This window comes from Chenopodium album, chromosome 20 (genome assembly GCF_948465745.1).
Source record: "Chenopodium album chromosome 20, dcCheAlbu1.1, whole genome shotgun sequence".
In the NCBI taxonomy this organism is placed as follows: Eukaryota; Viridiplantae; Streptophyta; class Magnoliopsida; order Caryophyllales; family Amaranthaceae; genus Chenopodium; species Chenopodium album.
In genome coordinates this window covers 2,154,080-2,161,285 of record NC_137853.1, presented here as the reverse complement: position 1 = coordinate 2,161,285, position 7,206 = coordinate 2,154,080, and the positions used below count along the sequence as shown (strand labels likewise).

At 36.5% G+C, this 7,206-nt stretch overlaps 1 pseudogene; it reads left to right on the top strand.

Annotated features, from left to right (window-relative positions):
* Positions 1–253: 253 nt before the first annotated feature.
* Positions 254–1,877, top strand: LOC145598453 (inositol-tetrakisphosphate 1-kinase 1 pseudogene; annotated as a pseudogene).
* Positions 1,878–7,206: the final 5,329 nt, after the last annotated feature.

Sequence of the window (7,206 nt, the reverse complement as noted above, 5' to 3'; positions counted from 1 at the left end):
TCAACCGTTAATCGTTTAAAACAAAACGAGGCACAACCGTCCAATTGATAACGCGTCCGAAAACTATCACCATAAACCCTCAGATCACGCCACGTGTCAACAAATCTCATCATTAACCATGGTTAACCCCAAAGTTAAACTAACCCAAATTCACTCTCACTTGATTTACCCAATTTAACCCTAGCCTAATCTAAGCTATTTATACCTCTTCCTTCTCCCGCATTCATTTCTTCATTTCCTCTCTCTTTCTCTCTCCTCCATTTCCTCTATTTTTCCTCTTGTTGTTCTTCGATATTCTTGATTTTTCGACGCATAAACCCTAATTTCTTCGCAATTTTGCTAGGGTTTTTCCCTGCATTGTTATGATAGTTGTGACATTTTCCAGAAATCGATTCAATTTAGCTTACCTACGTCGTTAATGGCGGAAGATCCTCGCCGTTTTTCGATCGGTTACGCTTTGGCGCCGAAGAAGCAGCAGAGTTTCATACGAGAATCTTTAATCAACCTCGCTCGTGACCGTTTGATTGATTTGATCAAAATCGATACTGGAGTACCGTTGATCGATCAAGGACCGTTCGATTGCATCCTTCATAAGTTGTACGGTGACGATTGGAAGAAGCAGCTCGTCGATTACAAGGCGAAAAACCCTAATGTCGTGATTTTAGATGCTCCAGAATCGATTGAACGACTTCATAACCGGATTTCGATGTTGCAGGTTGTTTCTGAGTTGAAATTCGTGCGAAATGACCGCGATACGTTTGGAATTCCGAAACAAATCGTGATTTATGACGTTGAAACGCTTCGTGATCATCGTTCTTGGGAAGGATTGAAGTTCCCGGTGATTGCGAAACCCTTGGTTGCAGATGGAAGCGCGAAATCGCATAAAATGTCGTTAGTTTACAATCATGGAGGATTGAGCAATTTGAAACCTCCGATTGTTTTGCAGGAGTTTATTAATCATGGAGGAGTGATATTCAAGGTGTATGTGGTAGGTGAATACGTGAAATGTGTGAAGAGGAAGTCGTTGCCAGACGTTTCGGAGGAGAAATTGGAGAGTCTTGGTGGTTTGGTAACGTTTTCGCAGGTTTCGAATTTGGCAAGCAACGAGATGACGGATGAGAAGTACTACAAGATGATGCACTTGGATGATTGCGAAATGCCGCCTCAGGAGTTCATCACTGACATTGCGAGAGGATTGAGGGAGGTTATGAAGCTGAATCTCTTCAATTTCGATGTGATTAGGGATACGAGGCTCGGAAATCGGTATCTCGTGATCGACATTAACTATTTCCCAGGGTATGCGAAGATGCCGGCGTATGAGAGTGTGATGACGGATTTCTTCTGGAATGTTGTGGCAAGAAGAGAAGTGATGGAGAATGAGGAAAGTGAAGAGAAGAGTAAATTGGTGGATAACATTGGTTGCTGATGATAAAATGCAGGATAAATTTGTTACAGTAGGTGACAGTTTCTTCTTCTTCTTTCCCCTGCCCCAAAATAGTTCAAGAAATTGGAGGTTTTAACAATTTCATTGGATAGGGTGATAGTATAGACTGGTGAACAATTAGGCTTTTTCTTTATTTTTTTTCAATGAATTTTTTAGTTTTGTTGTTGCTGATGATGTTGTTTTCTTCTTTTTTCTACCTGACTAGTGTTTCTATCAAATGATGTATATTCCATCTTGGCTTCGGAATTGAGGTTTTATCTGAAATACTCTTGAAAATGGGTTGTAGACGAAAAAGGGAGGCTGCTTTGATGTTTTTAGGAAGTCTTTAGTTTGTTCTTTCTTGACAAGTTTTGTAATCTTCTTTCCTAAGGAAATGTTCAAACATGTGTCTATTTTGGGCACCTTAGATCAATGAATTTGTCTATTTGGTTTATCCAATTCTTCGCACCTTTTTCCTGCTCAAATTGCAATGGTAGTGTGCTTTTAGTTGATTTTAACAAGTTTTGCTTCTTGGAATTTATTTGCAAATGAATTATGGTTCAGGATACATGGATGGAACTAGCATTTGGGTTGGTTGTCTGATGCACATACTCTGTATTAGGTTTCAACATGTCAATTATTCAGAATCTTGTTAGGTTGCACTTAGCGGCTTATTGATGGGTTTACTTAGACTGATTAGAATCACTATCACTGATATATGCAAAAGTGTTCGATTTTGGTATGTTGAATCCAGTTTGAATCGATTAGGAAGCTTGGGTATCATCCAGTTTATACAGATAACTGGCTCCTTGGCTATTAGATGCAGATTGAACTATTGATCTAGTTTCCTGTACTGGTTTGAAGCCTTTATAGGCGTACCATTGGTGGGCATTGTTTTGTGTGTGGTTACTAACTGGAATTTTCAGTCTAAAAGCTTGCCCAAGTGATTTTTCTTCGGATATTAAATTTAATTGTTATGTTGACTTAATTATCTACCATGTCTAAGATAATGCACTGCAACTTTATAGTTGTTGTGGATACTTAACTTCAAACAACTTAAACTTTTGGTCATGCATTTTCATCCTGAAGGTAGTGTATGCTGATAAAGATGTTTTTTTCATGACATTTTGCATTCTGTTCCAAGCTTTGGTAAAACTCTGTGTGGTATTCCTAAAGTATACAGGCAGGGGAGTTTATTATTTATATTTTGTTTTGGTGAAAACTTGGCTCACTTAGTCAATTGTGGATGTGATGAGCTAGTGCTTAGTTATTACTGTTAACATAAACTAGTTGTTTTACCCGATTCTCCTTGATGGATTTCAATTCGCAGCATAGATTAAATCTTTCTAGATGTGTATTTCATATGGCCTTAAAGAATGAACCCCATCTTTGTTTAATTTTATTGTTCCAACTTCCTACCATAAATTTTGCTATGAAAGTTGAATAGTGAGCAATTGGTACGATGTGGAGATTGCTTGGTAAGTTTAACATTCCTTTATGACTCTAAGCCTCTGTTACTTGAATGCTCAATTTGATTCTCAATCTTGTCATTGTGGTTTTTGTGACCAGAAAATGCTCTAACCTGGCTTCAATGGACATTTTGAAATATCGGATGATTTGTGATGGTTTGATGTCAGACCTTTTCACGAATATCATGATTAAATCATGCCATCGTGGTGTCATATTTCATTTAGTTCCCTTTGTGTGTGTGTGTGTGTGCGCGCGTGCGCATGTGTCAGGGCGTCAGTATGTGTGTACATGTGGTCAGTGCAAGTGTGAAGTTAAGAAGTAGTAATCATAAGCTTTTCGGGTGATTTTTTTTTTTGTTTTTTTTTTTTTTTTTTTTTTTTGTTTTTGTTTTTTTGGTTTTTGTTTTTGTCAGTGCATGTGTGAGGTGAAGAGATATGACAATCTATGGTTGTTAGCCAGCCTTAGATCTTTGATACAGCTTAACTGGCAGATTGTGATTAAGTGTTCTGGCCTCTGGGTCACAGATTGTGATTATGTTATCTTTCTGATCAGCAGCTTGCTTTTTTTGTATGTACTTAATTTCTTATATCCTTACTCTGTACGATTTGAATTTATTCTGTTTAGGAATGATTTTTTTTTTTTTTCTCGTCTTAAATTTTTTGGAAAACCCAAGTTTTGGGGTTAGGATGAGAGTCACTATTAATAAAAGTAGCCATCTTAGTCCTCATTGTTGTTTAATTAAGTTAAACACTATTATTATTCATGAAGTATCATACTCTCTACTAAGAGTGGTTATATAGTGTGTTGGGATGTTGATTGAGACTAATTGATGAAAAATAGGCATTTATGATTTCCATGTGAGACCCTCAATGTACAAGGTGAACCTTCGAATTCCACTCAGCTCTGGACTCCGGTGTTACATATAAAGGTATCCTGATTACTTTTAGCCTCATATGGTATTTGGAAAAGAAGACAGCAGTCAGTACTGCAAAGTTATTCTGATTTATGAATTACCATCATGGCTAAACATCTTGGTAGGGTTTGAGGCAATATATAGGGACAAGTCTTTTCTTAATCTTTTTTGTTTTGATCGTTGTTTAGGTGGTCTTTTAGACTCTTACTCTTTGCAATGGCTTGGGAAAGGTTGGGGGGTGGGGTGGTAAAAGGCCTAGCAGTGATTCCGATATGAACCTGGTTAAGTTTGGACTATTTTGTATTCAGGGTGTTTTTTTTAAAATAAATTTTAATGTTGATTTGTCGTGAATCTTATGCATCTCTGTTTATACTTAAAACTTTTTTGACTTTATTTTGGGATGGATCATTTTGTACCCCCCCCCCCCCCCCACCCTCCTTGTGAATACTGGCCCCTTTGTTTCCAGTGGAAGTTAATGTACGTAATTGGTTGGATGTGCGGAGTGCTTTTGATGAAGCCAGCATAAGAAGTCCATGGAAAGCAGACGAGACACACTCTATTTTATCAGGTTTGGTTTGTTTTTAATCTTATTAGGACTTATTTTTGACATAGAATCATTTGACAGATTTATAGCAATCATATATTAGGTCGTCAATCTGATGAAGTTTAACTAGGGGTGAAAAAGTTTGCTGATAGGGTATGCTGTTGAGTTGCATCTCACATATTCTGTTCCTTTTTTTACCTAATAAGGTTGTGGACTTTTGATGGAAACATATAGTAGTAGATTGCTTTGTAACTTGGAAGAATGGCTTTCTAGCTGTTAAGTTTGCAATAGTTGAATTCTCAGTTGTTTCTTTTGGTATTAATCCTTCAGGATTTGCTGTTCTGTGCGTGTATTAAATCATGATACTCTGACCAAAGCTAGATTTGATTAGAACCTTTGAGTATAAGACACAATGAGATTTGTAAAATTTTGATGATTTATCGATTTTGCCAGAATGATATTTGTGACTACTCGGGATGATTTTGTGGTATATGAAATGACATTCTTATTTGTGGCATGCATGTTTTTGCTAGTTAGAAAACATGCATAAGGTATGGTTTTTGTGGTGTTGATGGATTTCGCCTTATTTTGTAGATGCAGGAGTTTGTTTCCCAATTCTTCTGCCTAAGTTGTAGATAATTGATTTTGGTTAGGTTTTGTTTCATTCTACTAGAATATCATATTACAAGCATCAATAAATAAATTTGGTGGGTAGCTACAGTCATTTGGGTTAGTGTTGTAGGATGTACATGCTGAGATTTTAATTAGAGTGATGAATTTTTTGTCGGAGTTACTTCCATTTGTGGATTTGATGGGCAGTTACTTAATTGTTTTGGCAATTCTCACGGGGAAAGAATTATGCTGTTAACTATGCTTTTTGTGGTGGTATAGCATTCAAGGCCTTTGAAGGTGTTACTTCCTTATCAAGAAAATTATGTTGATTATTACTTTTTTTTTTTTTTTTTTTTTTTTTTTGTCCTGCTATCTCCACCCCGGCACCTAGCTAGTCCCTTCTACGATTACACGATTTGAATTGCTAGAGGTGCTTTAAACATATTTTATGCGTTCATTTATTTCATACCTGGTGTTAAGGTGTGGAAAGATTGCTTTAATTGGCCCTATCACTGTATATGTCACATATTCATTGTTTGATCTGGTATTCTGGTGTGCCGCCTGAAGGAACAACAAACCCCCCCCCCCCCCCTACCCCGTGCGGATGGGTGGTGTCAGAGTATGACGGGTTGTCGTCTGCTGTATGGTGTAAAAAGAGGTGAAGTTTTATTAGTTGAAACTTGGAAGTCCCATCTCTCAGTAATTCTTGTCTATTTTATGATAGAGTTTACTGAATATTATTCTGGGCCATGGTGGCTACTGGCTACTGAGAGTCTTGAGAGTTCCGATAGATTTGCCAGAGACTGCATTAGGATGTCTTCAGCTTTGTTGATTTTCTCAGAATCTGAGGTATGTGAATTTTGTTGTTATCTTCGTCTCTTTAGCAATAATGCTGCAATGTCATGAATTGTTTTGCCGAGATATTTTATTAACCAGTTTCATACAGAGTTGAAACAGATTAATAAAATAGTTGTGAGAGTTTACAGTGGTTTAAAGAGAAAACAGTCTAAACCGAATTTTGTTTCTTAAGAATCAGGTCTTAAGCGTCATTTAAATTACGTAGTATTTTGGCTCTTGAATAGTTGGGAGAATAGGAAGGAGGAGAATGTGCCTTCCCCCCTTGGTGGGCTATAAGACTGTAATGTATATGCCGGGCCAATACACATGCTAAAATAAATTTGTTTGGTGGGCTATAAGCCTGTAATGGAAGTACGGAGTATGGACATCTCAAACCAATATAAACAAAACTACATGCGAGTATATAAGTATATTGCATTTGTTTCCAAGTACATGTACGAGTAAAAAGAAAAGTACCTGTAACATCATCATTTCATGTTTTTTTGGGTAAAAAGTTCATAAATACTAACTCAATACGGAGTAACATGTTGGTGCAAAAGATACTGAGTATAATACTCGACTACTCGTTAGAGTAGCTGCTGTATGTTACGAGTAGTTGTTTATATTTCCCTTTATGAGGAGGGCTTTCTAAAGTTTATATTTTCTTACCTTCTTTTTTAAAAAAAGTAGTCGCTTATATTCCTCTCGTGGGGAGGGCTTCTTAATGTTTAATTTATTTTTTTATACCTTTAAAAAAAAAGAAGGTTGGTTATACTAGTATTTGTTTTTTTTAAAACATAATTTTACATCTTGTTCTTTAGCTTAATTTTAATTCAGTTCAGTTTAGCTCCAATCAGTTTTGTTCAGTTCCTAATTTCCTTCTCTTATAAACAATTCATTTTAGCTATATTCTGTTCAGTTCAATTTAGCTCCAATCAGTTCAAATCAGTTTAGGCCCATAGTCTTACAGTATAACAAGTTGAATAGCATTGGCAAGGCTGAAAAGAAGCTTACAATCTGGGGGCTTTAGCAAAGTGGCATTATCATAGGTAAGGCCTAAAAAAAAACAAGTAAGCTACTTGTTAAAAACGGATGAAACTTGAAGCACAAGCGGATTAGTTACCGTTATTGCGTGTTTCAATTAATTCTTACTCCGTAGCTTTCTTTACAAGTTCTCTAACAAACATTATTTACTTGTCCTCTTCTATCTTAATCTTCATTTACACGTTATTAATTAAATTCTAGCCTTGAGTGAGCCATGTCATTTACTCATATTCCATTTTTGGGATTATAAGTCTTTATAAGGGGGATGTGGAGGGATCTATGTGGTTGAACTAGGAGATATTCTTTCAGATCGATCTTCATACCAAACGACTCCTAGTTGTAATTTCCGTTACATAATCCCTT